At 37.2% G+C, this 18,714-nt stretch overlaps 1 pseudogene; it reads right to left on the minus strand.

Annotated features, from left to right (window-relative positions):
• Positions 1 to 3,418: 3,418 nt before the first annotated feature.
• On the minus strand, positions 3,419 to 18,337 carry LOC113200553 (histone H3.3C-like; annotated as a pseudogene).
• Positions 18,338 to 18,714: the final 377 nt, after the last annotated feature.

Raw genomic sequence — 18,714 nt, forward strand, 5'->3', positions numbered from 1 at the left:
ATACATACATAAAGTATAACTTATTCTATTAGGTTACCACTCTTGCAGTCATACATGATGTGGAGTTATCCTGGTCGTGTACACAAATACAAGGCTAGGAAAGTTATGACTAAGTAATGTCTTTCCTATTCCCCTCGCCCCTCACTTCTCTTCATGTCCCTTTGCCTAGTCCATTTTATTTCTGTTATTCCCCTCCCCAACCTCCCTTGTTTGGGGTTAGCATCCACAAGTCAAAGAGGACATTTGGCCTTTGATTTTGGGGGGTTGGCTTATTTTGCTTAGCATGATATTCTCCTATTCCAGCCATTTACTGGCCTAGGCCACAATTTCATTCTTCTTTATGACGGAGTAATATCCATTGTGTATATATACTACATTTTCTTTGTCTGTTCCTCTGTTGAAGGACACCTCGGTTGTTTCCATAGCTTGGCTATTGTGAGTTGAGCTGCATTTTCCATGGATGTGGCTGTGTCACTGTAGTATTCTGTTTTTAATGAACCAGGGATTCTTAACTTGAGGTTTTCTGTAGATGCATTTCAGGGTACTAATGCAAATTTAGAGAGAGAGAGAGAGAGAAAAAAAAAAAACAAATTCAGATGTGTGACCATATTGAACCTACCACTCCCTGACATTCAATTTCTTAATTCAGATGTATGAAAATTAGAGGGTCTTAATCTTTTTGTTGGTCTTATACCCTTGTAAGGATTTAATTAAAGTTATGGATCTCCCTAGGAAAATGCACAAAATGCACAGATATTTACTATTTATCAAATATCACCATAGTATCCCACTTCCATGTACTGATTTCTCTTTCAATTAGATAATTAAGACAATTACAAGCATTTTGCAACAGTTAGAGAAATTGTGTAATGAAATATTCAAAGCATAGTAGATTAAAACAGCAATTAGTAGGGCTGGGTTGTGGTTCTGGGTAGAACAGTTGCCTAGCATGTGTGAGGCCCTGGGTTCAATCCTTAGCACTGCATATAAATAAATAAATAGATAGATAGATAGATAGATAAATAAATAAATAAATAAAAGGCCCATTGACATCTAAAAAACTATATTTAAAAAACAGCAATTAGTTGTTTCTCATGATTTTGTGAGTTGGCTGGAAGGTATAGGGATAAGGTAGTGATTAATATGAAAAATTAGCAAAGCTTAAAACTTGTTTCCGTGATGTAAAGAGTTTGTCAGCTCACTACATTTTTCTTAAAGAAACATGGTAATAGAGACACAAAAAAGTTTAATCAGCTTAATGGTTTTGAAATAAACAACAAACTCAATCATCTTCCTAATTTAACAGAATCTTATTAAGGTAAGATAGTTTCAGTCCATTTTAAACACAATTCTATATTTTTTGTTTTGAGAAATTTTATATCACATTGCCGTATAGCTCAATGAGAACATTCTTGTTTTTTTTTTGGGGGGGGATGGTACCGGAGATTGAACTCAAGGACACTGGACCCCTGAGCCACATCCTCAGCTCTATTTTGTATTTATTTAGAGACAAAGTCTCATTGAGTTGCTTAGTGCCTGGTTTTTGTTGAGTCTGGCTTTGAACTTGCAATCCTCCAGCCTCAGCAGCCTGAGCCACTGGGATTACAGGCCTTTGCCACCGCACCCAGCTGAGAACATTTCGTCTTTATCCTGAAATACAGACCATGGATTGCTATGCTTAACTGAGGAAGCATCAAGACCAGCAAATACTATACCAAATCAAAAACAAATTATATCAGTCAGAATAGGTCATACACTAATCATAAACAATCCCCAAATTTCAGTAGCCTGAAACAATATGTCAACAGGTTATTCAATTATAATTCCTCAGTTTTTACTTATGTATAAAGTGGAAATAATAATACCTTTGTGTGAAAGCTGTTATGAGGATATAATAAAAAATATGTGTAAAACTTCTTATTCTCAGTTACTTCCAGCACTATAGTGGAAATTCAATAAAAAGGTTTTTTTGCTTTTCTTTTCCCAGATGAACAACCCAAAGCTGCAGTAACTGGGGATCACTATCTCCAAGAACATAAGGGATCCTTAAAAGGAAAGAGTCACCTCTGAAATGACTTCCAGTTCAATACTCCAGGCACTGTCAACCTTCTGAAATGGTTATTTTTCAGGGTCATCAGTTTAGGAATCATGACTCACCAAAACTACCTCAACCTATTTTTCTGATGCCTGAAGTATCTTTTAACAAGAGACATTTCTGTTTTATGAATAGCAGTAGTGAAGACAGAAGATATGGAGTCAGAAATACTCTATATTGAAACAGTGCCAGACTAACTTAACGAGCCTAGGCAATTCACTTAATCTTTTTACAGATGGTGAAGCACAGTCTTTGTGGTGCACAGTTTTGTTCTCACAAAGCATAACTGTGTAACCACCACTGGAATCAAGACAGTACAGGTTTATTATCCCCCAATTCCCTCATGCTTAGTTAACCCTTCTTTTCCCTGCTTTCTAGTAACTACAGAGCTGTTTTCTGTCACTATTGTTTGGCCTTTCCCAGAATGTCATATAAACAAAAATCATATAATGTATTCATCAGATTTTCATAGCTGTGGCCCAAATACCTGACAAGAACAATTTAGGATAACTTAGAAGAGGAAAAGTTTGAGCTCATGGTGTCAGAAGTTTCATTCTAAGACTGTCTGGTTCCAACACTGTAGATCTAAGGTGATGAGGGACATCGTGGTGTAGAGGCATAGCAGAGAGAAGCTGCTCTGCTCTTGGCAAAGTGGAAGTAGAGAGGAAAGGAGGAGCCAGTGGACAAGACATAATTTCCAAGAGTCGGATGTTCCATTGACCTAACTTCCACCTGCTTACAGTTATCACTCAGTTCATTCAGTCTAGAATGGACTGATTAGCTTTCATCTCATGATCTAATCATTTCATCTCTGAATATTTTTGCTCTAACACAGGAGCTTTGGGGGGACACCTCATATCCATATAGTGTATAGCCTTTTGAGTGTGCCTATTTACTTAACATAATGTATTTGAGATTTATCAGTGTTGTTGTGTGTATTCACAGTTCATTCCTTTTATTTCTGATGACTGTTCTACTTTATGGAGATACCATAGTACATTCTCTAGCTGAAGAACAATTTGTATTGTTTCAAGATGTATTTTTGAGTGTGCGTGCTTAGGAAGAAAGCTACTAGAAACACACAGATGCATTTTTTTTTTGTGTGTGTGTGTGTGTGTGTGAAAACATTGTATTCATCTCTCTGAGGTAAATCTCTAGGCATATCTGATTTCTGTCCCCTATTTTTCCACTCACAATCATATACTTAGGTACCTTTTGACCTTATTGGGGGGGGAAATCTAATGTTCAGAACTACCAATGACAGGAAGAAGAGAAAAAACATTTTTTTTTTTTTTTGAGAATGAAATCATAGATAGTAAATTCTTAAGCACGTTCTCCACATATGCCGCGTGCTAGTTGGGTATCTTTTGGAATCATTGTTACACGTTTGGCATGGGTAGCACAAAGGTTGGTGTCTTCAAAAAAGCCAACAAGATAGGCCTCGCTTGCCTCCTGCAAAGCACCAATAGTTTTGCTCTGGAAGCGCAGATCTGTTTTGAAGTCTTGGGCAATTTCTCGCACTAGACGCTGGAAGCGGAGTTTGCCAACCAGCAGTTCAGTGGACTTCTGATAGAGTGTAATTTCACGGAGTGCCACAGCACGGGGCCTTGAACGATGCGGTTTCTTCACCCTTCCAGTAGAGGGTGCCTGCTTGTGAGTCGGCTTTTGTGGCCAGTTGTTACCTGGGTGTTTTACCACCAGTGGATCTGTGGGGCAGTCTGCTTTGTATGAGCCACGATAGAAAGACCTTCTTACTTGCCCGCCATCGGCTGGAGCTCCTCCAGCTAGAGGCAGCGCTGGTGTTAGAGAGTGACAACAGCCCGGTGGTGACTGCGAACACAATTCCATTTGCTTGTTTTCTAAATACAAATACATAACGGACTGAAACCCCCATAACTTGCCGCAGTCTGGCTGGGCACAAATCACCAAGCCTCCACAAAGCACTTGTATGTTCAAACAGGAAACTTTATTGCCTGAACTCCAACAGCACTCCACACACACTCCCTGGGAACTCTCTCCAACGCCACCCACCATTGCGTCTCTCTGGCACACTACACCAACCGGAACTCCCTCCACCTCCACCGGAATTTCACCAACCAAAAGGAACTCCCCAGGAAATCCCTGTGAGAAGACGGAGGTGGACAGCAGGGGTCTATATACAATTGAATCAATCCAGCATCATCTTAATGGCTCGCCTCTCAACCATTACTTCTGGCAAAATGCCAGGGGCCATTCCTACTGGGCTCTCAACAATAATTCATATTTTGGGGAATCATGGGAGCCTGCCTACCCTGTATTCAGCAGACCACAAAGTTTGGTTCAGGTTCAAAGATGAGCAAGAACAGTAACTTAGACTTCGTTCAATGTTGGTTATTTTTATTCACTCCTAAAGCAGCCAACAAAAAGGGAAAAGTTTAGACATGTAAGGAAGATGTAGGTAGGAAAGTGTGGCTTCCCACTGCATCTCTCACATCCCAAGGAGGAATGCTAGATGTCTAGTTCCTCTTGTTAGCCTTCCCAGAGAGAAATGCTTCACCTGCCTGGAAAAGTGAAGACCTTTATACCTCCATTCAAACCAGCTCACACTGTGCTCCTCCACATTTAGCAATAATTCTGCACATCATTCATGTGTAATAGTTCTGGGCCTTGAAGTTCTTTCAATGACAACACTGGGGAAAATCCCTTATCAACTCCCACTGTCCAGCAAGTCTGTTGGGGAAGTCCAGCCCTGGTTACCCCATTCCCTTGTCCCACTTGGTCAGTTGTCCCAAAAGACTGTGAGCATTTAAAGTGATCCCAAATCAGAAATTCTTTTATGGATCTTCTAGAAATACTCTTAACTATTTAATATATATGAGAATACTTTTAACCAAAAAATATTTAGTAGCCTGAAATACCCTTGTTTTTATACATAGTTATTTTGATTTATCCTAGTTCAGGCACTAATTTGAATAAGTCTCTTCTTTGTTTAGTTACTTCTGAAGGACTGAAATTAATTGTACTATTTTTTAATAAATATTATGTCTAATTCTTAAGGAAAATTGAATAATTTGAAAAGTATACCAAAGCCAATCTATGAACATGAGTTATTTTAAACTTAAAGTTTTGAGTTTCCTGTACATGAGGGTTTACTGCAGTTATTTCCTGCAAAATCCAGTTCTATGGCAGATTCTAATGGCCTCATCACATTTGAGATTCAGTGGAGTTAAGTGTTACTAGGTTTTCTTTTGGTAGTCGGAGTGAATGGCAATCTTTTTTTCAAATCATATCCTTAAGTTCAAAAGCTCATTTCATTCACTGATCTTTTTAAATTTTTTTGTAACAGTATTTAAATTTAACAAATTGCTGCATGTGATTTATTTTCAATTTAATTACAGAGCCAAAATGCTACATATAATTATGGATGTAAGTACCAGTCAATTCTTTACCCTGATGGCTTGAGAAAGGCTGTAAAGTGTACCATAGTCTTTCTACATAATCTCCTATGAGCCGTCTTTCCCTGCCATTGAATCAGTGCTGACAAATAAAGTATCAGAATAGTAACTAATAAGAGGTCATGCTTTTGTGCCAAGCCCACCCCTTGCTTCTCTTTCATATTGATGCTAATGTGATGCCATTTAACACAGTTCAAGAAAATTCATAAAATCAGTCTGCTTAGGAAGAACCTTTGATCAAAGATGGATAAATCACAGTGCCCCAGGAATTGGTTTAAAATAAGTAGCAGTGTGATATATTTCTTTTTGTTATGAGTTAAAGCTCTAAAATGTATTTTTATATTCTAGGGGGGAAAAACTCAGTTCTCTGAAACAAAATGACAAGTAAAAAAGAAAACAAAACAAAAACCCTGCCCCACCCATCGGAAACATCAATCTTAATTCTATATTATGCAACTTGTGGGTTCCAAAATAAAGTTTCAGTTCATACCTATTTTCTGAGAGTTAGTCCACACAAGTGAAGTTCTTCCTTGAGTTAGAAGTCTTACATCTTTTTTAAAATTTTTAATTAATTTTTATTATTGCATAATAATTATCATAATAGTAGGACTAGTTGTTACATATGCCTACATGCACACAAAATAATTTCATTAATTTTATTACTGAGTACCTCTCCTTTCTCTCTCCACTTCCCTTCTCCTACTTTCCTTTATTCTACCGGTCTCCCATCTATTTTATTAGGTCCCATGCCTTTTTCCCTTTTTTTGCTCTCTAGCTTCCACATTAGAGGCCTTATGTATTCTTAATATTATATATTTGTATATACATACAATCATGCAATATTACATAATGTTAAATAAATATATACCTTACTACAGCACATATGCAGGGGTCATTTTTACTAGCTGTGCGGTCTTAGGCAGGTTAATCAGCTATTCTGAGTCTCAGTTTCTTCATCTATAATTTACTTACTTGTTTATTTATTTGTTTACACTACTGGGGATGGAATCCAGTGACTTGTCTATGCTAGGCAAGTGCTCTACACTGAGCTACATCCTTAGCCCTTTAAAAAAAAAAATTATTTTGACACAGGATCTCACTAAGTTGCTGAGGACAGCTTCCAACTTGTGATCCTCCTACATCAGCCTCCCAAGTAGTTGGGATTACAGGCCTGCACCAGCATACCTGCTCTTCATCTGTAATTCTGAGATAACAGTCTTGGGATTGTTGTGTGGGTTAACCAGATATGTGTCATAGCACTCAGTGGAGTGCCTGGTGTGTAGTAACGACCAATAGTGGCAGTTGATACTGTTAATTTATATTGAACTTTCCTTTACTGCTTTTTTTCCCCACTTCAGTCCCTGCAGCCAGACAAATATTATATATTTATGGATTGCTTATGTATCAAAAGTTTTGGTGTTGGCAGTACCTTGTTTCTGTGACTGTGAACCCTGGGGAATTCTGGCTTTGCTGACCCTAGCAGCCCTGTTTGGGTCAGCTCCTTTCTCTGTCCCTGTGATATGATGAAACATATCTCCCAAAGTTCATGTGCAATGGTGTTGAGAGGTGGGACCTTTAGGAGGTGACTAGGTCAAGAGGGCCCTCCCCTCGTAAATGGATGAATGCCATTATCACCGTGGTCAGTAGGTTATCACTGGTTAGTGAGTCCCTGAGAAAAGGACGATTCTGTCCACTTCCCTTCTCTCTCACTCTCAAATGTGCTCTCTTGCCCTCCTGCCTTCCACTGTGGGAGAATGAGGCACAAAGGGCCTGGCCAGATGTGGGTTCCCTGACCTTAGACTTCCCAAAACTAAAAAGTTAATCTCTGTTCTTAGAAACTATGCAGTCTAAGGGTAGTTCTTTTATAATAGCACAAAATGGACAAAGACAACCTGACTGAATGTTTTTTATACAAGTATACTTTCATAAGAGCTTAAATCAGTCTTTAGTATGAATAGGTATACTTGCAGCTTATTATAACTACCAATTTAAAGAAAGTACTGAAGACTTCATAAAATAAATCATAAATCATACTTCAATGTCTCCTACTTTCTTAGCTTTATATTTTTTCCTATGCTAATGCATTTCTAAAAGAAAATTTAGGATTCTCTTGGTTCTAAAGTGACAAAATGAGCTCTATTTCAGTCTGGAAGGAATTCAAACAATGAGAAAAAGGAAAAGGAAGGAAGAAGAAAGGAAGCTGGAATTGGATGGAGAGGTCCACCAAAGACTAGTGCCCGCTGATTTTTCTGTTGTTGTTGTTGTTGTTATAGTTTTTTTGTGGTGCTGGGAATTAAACCCAAGGCCTCAAGCATAGCAGGCAAGTGTCTGCGACTGAGCTATATCCTCAGTTCTGACTTTGTTTTTTAAACCATTTTGTTGACTACAGTTTATACACCATAAATTTTTTTCCATCGTAAATACATAATTCAGTAGCTTTCTTCCTTTATTGGTGCCAGTAATTGAACCCAGGGGTGCTTAACTATTGAGCCACATCCCTACCCCTTTTTATTGTTTATTTTGAGACATGTTCTTCCAAAGTTGCTTAGGATATCACTAAGTTGCTGAAGCTAGTTTTGAACTTGCAATCCTCCTACCTTCCAAGTCACTGGGATTACAGGTTTGTGCTACAGCACCCTGCTCAGTAACTTTAGTATATTTTCAGAGTTGTACAGGTATCATAACAGTCAAGTTTTTAGAACATTTCCATCAGCTCAAAAAGAAACCTCACATCTATTAGTAGTCATTCCCACCCCCACCCTCAGCCCTAATCAATCATTAATCCGCTTTCCCTCTATATAGATTTACCTATTCTAGGCATTTTATTTAAGTGGAATAATGCAACAAGTAGTTTTTTGTAATCTGGCTTCTTTCATTTATCATAACATTTTTCATTCTTTCTATTTATTGATTGATTTTGATGCTGGGGATCCAACCCAGAACCTTGCACATGCTAAACACACACTCTACCACTGAGATACATCCCCAGCACCCATTTTTTTAAGGAAAATTTTATAATTTTATTTTCATTTTCAGTGAAAATGTCTGATTTTAAGTATCTGTTGAGAAACCTGAGATCCAGTACTGAGATGTGAAATATAGTACTTTATAACAAAATCTGCACGTATCAGTGCATTTCAATCAATCCTGAGTGATTGAATAAAAGGAGGAAATAATGTGATGCATACGGTAAAACTGACCTTCAAAGGGCTAGCAGAGTTTCTTGGTACTAATATTAGTTGAGAAAAATACCTTGGATAAAGGAATTAGAAATGGTAGAGAAGAGAGGATCTTTCCTTGGACAATTATAATACAGTTTAGGGTCCTAGAATGTGAGATCTAGTTCTGAAAGTTTCCACAGATAAATTGATAACTCATATAAGATATCATCACAAAGTGCCAAAAGAAGGATGTATGAAAACTATTAGGGGGATGTTGAGAGCCACAGCCGAAGGGGCCCCAGCAAACTTCCAGCTGCCGGCTGATGATTGGCTCACAGCGGCCCCAGCAACATCTAGCTGATTGGCTCCTCTGTGGTGATGCTCATTGGGCTGTTTCCCTGCCCTTTCAGACCACGGAGCTGCTCATTGGGGGACTTTTTTTTGGCTCCGCCCATGCGACCCAGCCAATTGGCCTCAAGAGCAGGAGGATTGTGGGAGGTGGTGATGTGTGTGGTTGAGGGAGAGGCTTGTGGGAAGCCGGTGGTGGCAGTTGGGCTCTGAGGGTTTTTCCTGAGGAGCTGTTTTGTTTGGCCTGTGTGGTTCTAAAAATAAAGTTAGTTTCTTTTGACAAGTGGCTCCTGAATTATGCCCAGCCAGACTGCGGCAGGGGGACAACCCCATCTCCCATTTTTCCTTTCAACACTCAAGGGCTGTGCCCTTCTTTAGTATGTCCTTCTGATGTCCTTTCCTATGGGAAATAGATCTGATTAGCTAACCTTCACTGAGATGTTAACTGAATGACTATTGTTTTCACTCTACCTATTGATATTTTTATTTTTTAATACTTGCAAAGACAATATTCAATTCTAGGAAATTATTGTAAATCGGAGGGGTTTTAGCCATCATAAAATATAGTTAAGGGAAATATTTGGTACAGAGGAATATTTCTTTTTGTATCCATTTTATTTGCATATAGAATTTTTTTTTTCAGTATTAGGGATTGAACCCAGGGCCTCCCACATGCTAAGAAAGTGCTCTATCACTGAGCTATATACCCAGCCCTTTTTATTTTATTTTGAGACAGGGTCTCACTAAGTTGCCCAGGTTGGCCTCAAACTTGTGATCCTTCTGCTTCAGTGTCCTAAGTAGCTACAATTGCAGGCAGGTACCACTGCTCCTGGCACAACTGGTTGTTTGTTTGTTTTTTTTTTTTAATACAATTTCAAAATATTTGTTCTAAACATGAGCAGACAACATTTTCTAACTTAATTAGTTCCCAAAGCAACTTATTTCTGGGGCAAACTGTGACTTAATCAAAGATTTATAATTATAACATATTTAGACAATTATATGACATCACTATTTGACAGCTGTGTAAACTACATGGAGTAAGAGTTAGACCTGGTCACATCAGTGGCAGCTGGGGATGGAGGGCAACATTTTGTCATTGTCCTCTAAAGGAAAGGTCAGGATCAGGCACTTGCCTCTTTGTGTCTTGGGTGAGGAATGAGTGCAACTGTCAGCTGCCTCCAGGCAGGAACTGGCACAGCTGGCAAAAGGAGGAACTGACAGCTAATGGATAACAAACCAACGGGGAGTCATGAGGTATCCCTCACTCTGGACTCTGGACCAGTGAGTCCCCCAAGGTCTAGGAGAGGGTGTTAAATTTCTAATATTAATATAGAAGTGGATGCACTGGATTATATCTAATGATATCTGATACTAATATCTAATAAAAACCTGATAGATGAGAGACTGAAGAAAAAACGTGTACAATCTAGTACCACAGTGTTCCTGATTTTTTAACGAAGTATCTGGCATTTTCATTTTGTGTCATTTGGAAGGCTCTGTCACACAAGAGTATAGAACTAGTGGCTAGAAGCCATAACTGGGTTGGGAGGGAACAACACCACCAAATAAAGGGCAAGCTTGTAGGAAAGGTCTTTCCTTTACTTTGAGGGTACATTTTATTTTGTTTACTTTTTGCCATTAAAAGATATGAATAAAATTAACCAAGCCCATTTGGAATGTTGTAGGAGAGATCCAGAAATGGGCACATGTTCTCCCAACCCCATCCAGATCTTCCTTACTCTTGTCAGCAAGCATCATGGAATAAACAGCACAGAAAGGGAACTCGGTATTATTTGGTGATGAGAACAACTTACTTGTTTGTGGTTTGACTAACAGAATCAAATTATAAGTGCAAGTCTGAAAGATCCTTAATTCAATACATAAAAAAACTACAAAAGTGAGAAGTCCTCATATAAGATATGTCTATTAATAACATTTACTTTATTATTTAAGTAACACTGAACATACTTATTTTCAAATATATTAATTCAGAATAAAGTCTTAAAAAATCCATCTAAAGTCCAACATTCCAATATTAATATTTAGTATTTTGGGTGCCAGCAAATCATTCTGCTTCCCTCCAAGGTAGCTAGCTGATAAAACTCCAATTCATCTTAGCAAGTTAAGAATGGAATTATTGGGCTGGGGATGTGGCTCAAGCAGTAGCGCACTCGCCTAGCATGCGTGTGGCCCAGGGTTCGATCCTCAGCACCACAGACAAAACAAAGATGTTGTGTCCGCCGATAACTGAAAAATAAATATTAAAATTCTCTCTCTCTCTCTCAAAAAAAAAAAAAAGAATGGAATTATTCACCTGGAAATCTACATTTTTTAACTGTTCAAGATACTTCTTCAAGCATTCTTCTCCTAATACAGAAGAATTTATAGTTAGGACATCATGGTGAAGATACTATCCCTGATTTTCCTGGTCACAAAGAGATCATCCTTCATTCTATGTTGAACATTTTAGTTCTAAATCTTTGTTTGGTACTAGTATTAAACCGAGGGGTGCTCTACCACTGAACTACATCCCCAGTCCTTTTTATGTTTTTATTTCAGGATAGAGTTTCACTAAGTTGCTGAGGCTGGCCTTGAACTTGCAATCCTCCTGCCTCAACTCCTGAGTTCCTGGAATTGCAGACATGCACCGTGCCCAGCTTTAGTTCTACTCTACCATGGCATAAATAACATGGAAAAAGCTATGTTGGAAATTGCATTTTTCTTCTTTCTGCCATCTTTACTTGTCATCTAAAAGGTGATAAATATATTATGTTAACTTATTAGGAGAATTGAGGAATGTACTGATATCTTGCTACATGTTGGTATTTATTAATATGTAAGACTGTATTTGATCCAAAAGGGAAATGTCACTGTGATTTTCAACCCCTCCCAGGCATTTCTTAATCAACAACCTTGGTTAGTGACTTTCACTCTCTTTGAGGTTTAAATGGGTAATGGAGGGGGTTAAGCTATGCGCCACAGGCCACGCTTCACTGTCTGTTTTATTAGAAGAACTTCTGTTGGAATACAGTTACACCCATTCATTTATTTGTTGTCCGTGTTTGCTTTTACATTACAACAGCAGAGTTGAGTAGTAGAGATAAAGACCATATGTCTTGCAAAGTAAAAAAAAAAAAAAAAATTGCAAGCAATGGAGCTCAGTGGTAAAGCACTTGCCTATCATGTTCAAGGTGCTGGGTTTGAACCCCAGCACCACAAAACAAAACAACCAAAAGGAAAGAAAAAGCTAACCCTTGCTTTGTTCTTAATTTACTCCATGCTGTCTTACCCTCTCTGTTTAAAAAGAGAAGCAAAATATGTCCAGTTTCAGAAGAAAGATAATGTGAAATAAGCCACATACAGCGGTTTTGTCCATTTACTGTTGTCATTCATCCATTGAAATAAGTATACTCATCTCATCCTTCTATTCCCAGACAAGTGGAAAGAGTAAAACATTGCACAAGATGATTCAATTTAATATCACTTTTTAAACTGAAGAGTCTTCTCACGGTATAAGTCATTTTCAACCTTAAACTGTTGAGGCAAATTAGAAATAAAACTCCTTGTTGTCAATCAGTGTTTTCTTTATATTTCTTTTAAAAGTATAAAGCAAGGGTTTGGGACTTCAAACTTTAGTGTACTCTGGTATAGATTGATTTGTCACTCATCTAGCTAGCTAGCTAGCTTCTAGCAATTTGGCAGTGAATGTGCACAGAGGCAGGAAAAATACCAAACAAATTCACTAAGTTCAGTTATTTATAAATAATTAGCATTTATTTGTTTTATATTTCTACTTATTATACAAATCCCTGTCAGTTAAGATAGTAATTTTACACATACGTTTTACTAGATTTTTCTTTAAAAAAAATTTAGTCAGGGACTCAGACTCAATATTTTCACTAGTGTTACCTATAATTAAAACTACTAGAAAACCTCATGTTGGGGCTGGGGATGTGGCTCAAGCGGTAGCATGCTCGCCTGGCATGCTTGCGGCCTGGGTTTGATCCTCAACACCACATACAAAAACAAAAGATGTTGTGTCCTCCGAAAACTAAAAAATAAATATTAAAAAAAATGTCTCTCTCTTTCTCTCCTCTCTCTCTCTCTTAAAAAAAACAAACAAACAAACAAACAAAAAACCTCACATTGCTAATGGTTTTTCACATCAGAAACATCACAAGAAATTGTGGCTTAATGACTTCACACACACCCCTTTTCCCCTACTACTGTTACAGTTCATCTTAGGTTATAAAAGAATAGACTCACCCTCCAGGACAAAACTTTTCTGAGGCATGTAGGACTTTCAGTGCAAACAAACAAACAAAAACAGAAGGAAAATGTAAAATTATAAGGTATTGCATAAGTGATATTGCATTTTGATTTTTCAGAATCTAAGTTTCTAATCTCATTTTTGTCTTGAATTATCTGTTATTTAGAATAAGATGTTTGATATTTTCATATCAAAATGAGAATATCAGTATCTATTTTACATCTGTATTTTGGGGGAGAGAAAGAGTTTCAACTAATAATCTTATATACAGAGGATTTCCTTAGCTCTAGCCTCTCTTAATTAATACAATGGCACATTTAAAAAGTGAAACATTGGGCTGCCGATATAGCTTAGAGGTAGAGTATGTGTGGAGCATACATAAGGGCCTTGGTTCAATTCTCTCTGGTCTGGGGGTGGGGTGGCTGAAGGTGGAAGCAAAAAATTGAAATTGGGGGTATCTAACTTTATTGTCTTCTAAATCATTTTTTTGCCAAGACTATTAAACTACTCTTCTCACTGAACTGAAATGGCATATTTATCATATGAACTTGGATCTATTGTTGAACTTGCTAATGAGTTCTTTGTTTATTCTAGCTATGAACCATTATCATATTTGTGATCACAGTAACTTTATAGTAGGTTTTATATTTGGGATATATTTTGCCCTTTTCAAAAACATTTTCTGGCAATTCTAATATATCTCTATGTATCCGTCTCTCTATATATTTATATATTTCAGTTCCAGGAAAATCTTGTTTAATATTTTAGTGGAATTGACTAGATTTGTATTTTTATTTTTAAGAAAGTGACATTTTTAATCATGTCATCTTGTCATCAAAGCCACATTATGCCTTCACATTTATCCATGTCTTATGTCCTATAGAAAATGTTATGATCTTATCCGTAGGGTTTTTTATTTTTTGTTTTGTGTGTGTGTGTGTGTGTGTAGTTGAGGTTCTGGGTATCAAACCCTGGACCCCAAGAATGCCAGACAAGTGCATAGCTTCTTTTTGTTCAACTTATATGTGGGTATATTTTATTTCATTGTCTTGTGTACTAACATTATCTGAATCTAACTCTTATATGGGGTGCACTAAATCTGTATTGTCCAATAGCCACATGCCACATGTGGTTATCTAAATTTAAATTAATTAAAATTAAATAAATGAATTCAGTTCCATTTTAACTAGTTAAGACTATTTTCTATAAAAATTTATATTTAGCTACTTTCTCAATTTAACTTATTAAGTGTAATCATTTTTAAATAAAGTTTCTCTGATTTTCTAGGTATGTAATTAAATCATCCACAGATATGTAGGAAGATATTTGGATAGCTTTAAGGTAGGGGAGAACTTCTTACATAAATTAGAAACTCAGAAATCATAAAGGATGGGTTTGGTGACATAAGATTTTTAAATTCCCACATAATGACAGCTAGCACACACTGAGCATTATTTTAAGAAATTTACATTTAGAAAAAGCTCAGGATATGGTTTTAATACTTTTGACAACTGTCTGTTGACAGTCTCATCAGTTCTTTGGGAGTTTCCAGCCATACAAGCAGAGTATTAGGATTGAAGCCAAGCAAACGTAGGATTCAAGAAGAGGTAAGAATGGCCAGAGAAGAGAAGAGGAGGCCTCACATTGCCTGGAGAGTGGCTGTATCAGACTGTGGTTTGAGTAATTAGGCTTTTGATGGCTAAAGAGGGCAATAAACAGTATAGAAGGTAGTAGAGTCAGAAAGGAAACAAATATATTGGCGAACTTCATTTTAGGGAGCACAAATTAGGAAGTAAAAGGCCCACATCTCTCCTTTTAAGCCTAATATAAGAAGAAAAGTTTACCTTAACCTTATGGAGGTGACTACGTGTGGTTGTAAGTCAGTGCAGGAGGTGGCAATAGTGTCTGCATTTCTTTTCTAGACAGGTGATCTAACAGCTGTTTGGAATTTCGTGCAGTCTTCAGCCAATCTACATCATCTCTGAATTGACAGAATACAATCTGAGACATCTCTCATCCTGAAAAATGCTTCTTGGTCTGCCTGGGGTCCTAGGATATTCCATTATTCAACTCAGATAACCAAAATGTACAACGTTTCTAACCAGTTTTAATTGTCCTTCCATGTCCTGTTAACAAGCCCAACAATAGAAACTTATTACCACAGGGAATTTAAAACAGCATAATTAGTCCCTACATTCTTCATTATTCCATACCTTACTAGCTATGGAATTTACAAATCACATTCAGCGGCAGTTTTAGTATTAAAATGTGTGCCCAATTCTGAAATATGTGCATCTTAAAAAATCAAATCAAATCAAATCAACAATCTTAAAGTTGTGCTCTGTATCTTGCAGATAACATTCCCCTCCACCAGAGGTCTCTAGCTCACTGACATTATTTGACTCTAACTCTTCAAGGAATATGCTAACTCTGTGCTGTCCCATACAGTAACCACTAGCTACATGTGGCTATCCAAATTTGTTCATTAAGATTAAATTTTTAAAAATTAAATAAAATTAAAAATCCAATTACTCAATTGCCCTAATCACATTTTAAGTGAAACAGATGCATATGGCTGGTGGCTCCCACATAGGGTAATACTCCATCACTGCAGAAAGTTCTAGTGGGCATGCTGCACTAAGTCTTGTAAATTTAATTCATAAATGTAGAAATAGTAGTTCATAATTACACTATTAGAAGGATAAAGAAGCAGCACCTCTCCAGTATCATATTTAATCCTCCCTTTATTCAGGTGGTATCTCAGATGGACAACGAAAATGTTCTTTATGGTCATATTCAACTTAGTCTCTCCTCAATCAACCTGATATATCACTTTGTTCTAGTAACTCATAGATATGTTATTTTTGTCTTTTATTGAGAAAATCATAAGTGGCAAATTATAAGAAAGGAATGGTTAAGAAAGAAAGAAAAAAAAGAAAGAAATCAGGTCTTAATTTTTCTCCTCAGCCCCTGACAAGCTGAGATAGTTGCTAAATTTCTCTGGGCCTACTTTTGATCCAGGATAAAATGAGTTGAGGGGGCACACATATTCTCTAAGACCTAAAACATTAGAACACAAATCCAAAGTGTGGGAAAATAGTGGGTACTCCTAATAACTAAGACTAAGTTCTGACCCATAGAAGAGGTTGCAATATGCCAATCACACAATAGTGTGATTTTGCCAACATACTGGTAGCTTCTGCTTCATGTCAAGATGAACTCTAAAGTCACAGAATAGTGAGGCTTCGGAATGTGGTAAAGAATTGGGAATTGTTTAGACCATATTGAAGACAATTGCTATTTTTAATTTAAACATCATTTCCCATTTTATTTTGATTATTGCCTTAAGGGATAATGCAAATGCTATTCTTTATTGCTAACATGTCACAACTAATCCATTGCCTCAGTGAGAATATTTCAAAATAACACTGTGGCTTTATCCCAAGGACCTCAATTATAGACCTACTCCAAATTTTGTGGTAATTGAAAAATAAAAAAGAACAACCATCACTTCTCTGTATGATTCCTCTCTATAAGACAGCATTCCTTAACATGGATATCATTATTTTATAGAAACATAGACATGGACTATATGGTCTATTCTTTACACTCACATTTTGAACAACTGTTTTTGCCTATTAAAAATTTGTTCTTTTTAGATACATATTACACTTTGACATATTATACAAACATGGATATAACTTAGCCTAATTAGGACCTCATTGTGGTTGTACGTGGTGTGGAGTTTCACAGTACTGGTGGTTGAACCCAGGGTGCTTTATCATTGAGCTACATCCTAGCCCTTTTTATTTTTTTATTTTGAGACATGGTCTCAGAAAGTTGCTCAGGTTGGCCTTGAATTTGTAATCCTCCTGCCTTAGCCTCCAGAATAACTGGAATTACGAGTTTGCACAAGAGAGGGTTTAAAATTATTTTAAAGACAGATGAGCTTATTTTCATTCTCATATTCCAGCTTTTCTCAAACTCTAAATGAGAATGTTTTTGTACCTGACATTTTTCTTGCAGGTAGCATTCATCCTTCAATCTCGTCCAATCCGAATTCTCATCCATTTGTAGGTAGTTCATTGCTTGTCTGTAATTCACGGTGGGCTGATGTGGGGAAAATAAATCATAGAGTGAAGTTTAAGGAGAAAAAAAATGTGGGGAGGAGGAAGCAGATGGTTAAAATGGAAAAGGTGGTCAGGAGCTTCATTGTTCTCCCAGGTGCTTTGTTGGCAGAAATTTAAAAAAAAAAAAAACAACTTTTCTATCAAACCCCACCTGAATTCTTTCAACTACAATGATGCAAAGAAAATACACGCTAATTATGAGCAGGAACATTATCTATTAATATGTTAATGAAGCAGGTTTGCTAATGGTGAAAGACCTGAATTTTAATAAAATTTTAAGAGCTTCTTGATTACGTGTTTGTTAGTCGATATGATCGTTTAAAATTATCTCTAGGTGGCTTTACATGGAATAAAACCTACATTAGAACTGTATTCTAAACAGGCCTTAATGAAGCAGGTGAGGATACCATCTGTGACATAAACACTGTCAGCCAGAAATTCACTTCAAAAGAAATGTAAACTAGTTAACAGGAAACATGTCATCATATCTGCCAGTAACAGCTTTCAATGTAGGTAATTTATTTATGCATTTACTTGCTAATTTTTCAAACATATTTGCTTATGAAAATAATGTTCGATTGAATTAATGGATACTGCCTTTCAATATTGGAAGGGTTATTTTTCATTTTAAAAAATCCTCTAGTGTCCTGTTTTGACAACATCCCATACATTGATGAAAACTGTTTTATCCCTCTGAAGCCAGACATTTTTGAAGAAAAAAGGAGTCGCCAAAAATCCAAAAATCAACAGGAATTAGTACAGAATCCTCAATGATGTGTCTCTATGAATAGGAGAAATTGTGTTACTTTTTCCTCCATGATTTTGGCATCAAAGAGCCTGTAACTCCCATCTGCCTCTCTAGAACGGGGATGAAGGCACTTGGCATCCTTCTTCATTTTGCATATTAGAACCATGAGGCTTCGATTAGCGGTGGAACCCAGAATGCATCTAAGGCTCCTGGAGAAAGAAACAGAATGGAGATTCAGGCGTTAAGCACCAGCACTATGAGCCCAAGGAGCCTGCGGGAGGAGCTGTGATGGAAAGTCTCAGAAGCCTGTGTGCGATGGGCTTTATTTTATCATTGGAAGATTTGTGATCTGGCTGTGGGTTAAACCTGTGTCTTCTCCTTTATATTTTTGCACTGACGACGGTATTAGCGGGCAAAGCAAAAGTGAACTCTAGAAACAAAGTAACAGTGTCCAAGAACCTAGGCTCTGGAGCCTCCCTCCACCTGACCCATACAGAGGGTGGAACCCAGGGCCTCAGACATCCA

The sequence above is a fragment of the Urocitellus parryii genome, chromosome 6 (genome assembly GCF_045843805.1).
Source record: "Urocitellus parryii isolate mUroPar1 chromosome 6, mUroPar1.hap1, whole genome shotgun sequence".
Classification (NCBI taxonomy): Eukaryota; Metazoa; Chordata; class Mammalia; order Rodentia; family Sciuridae; genus Urocitellus; species Urocitellus parryii.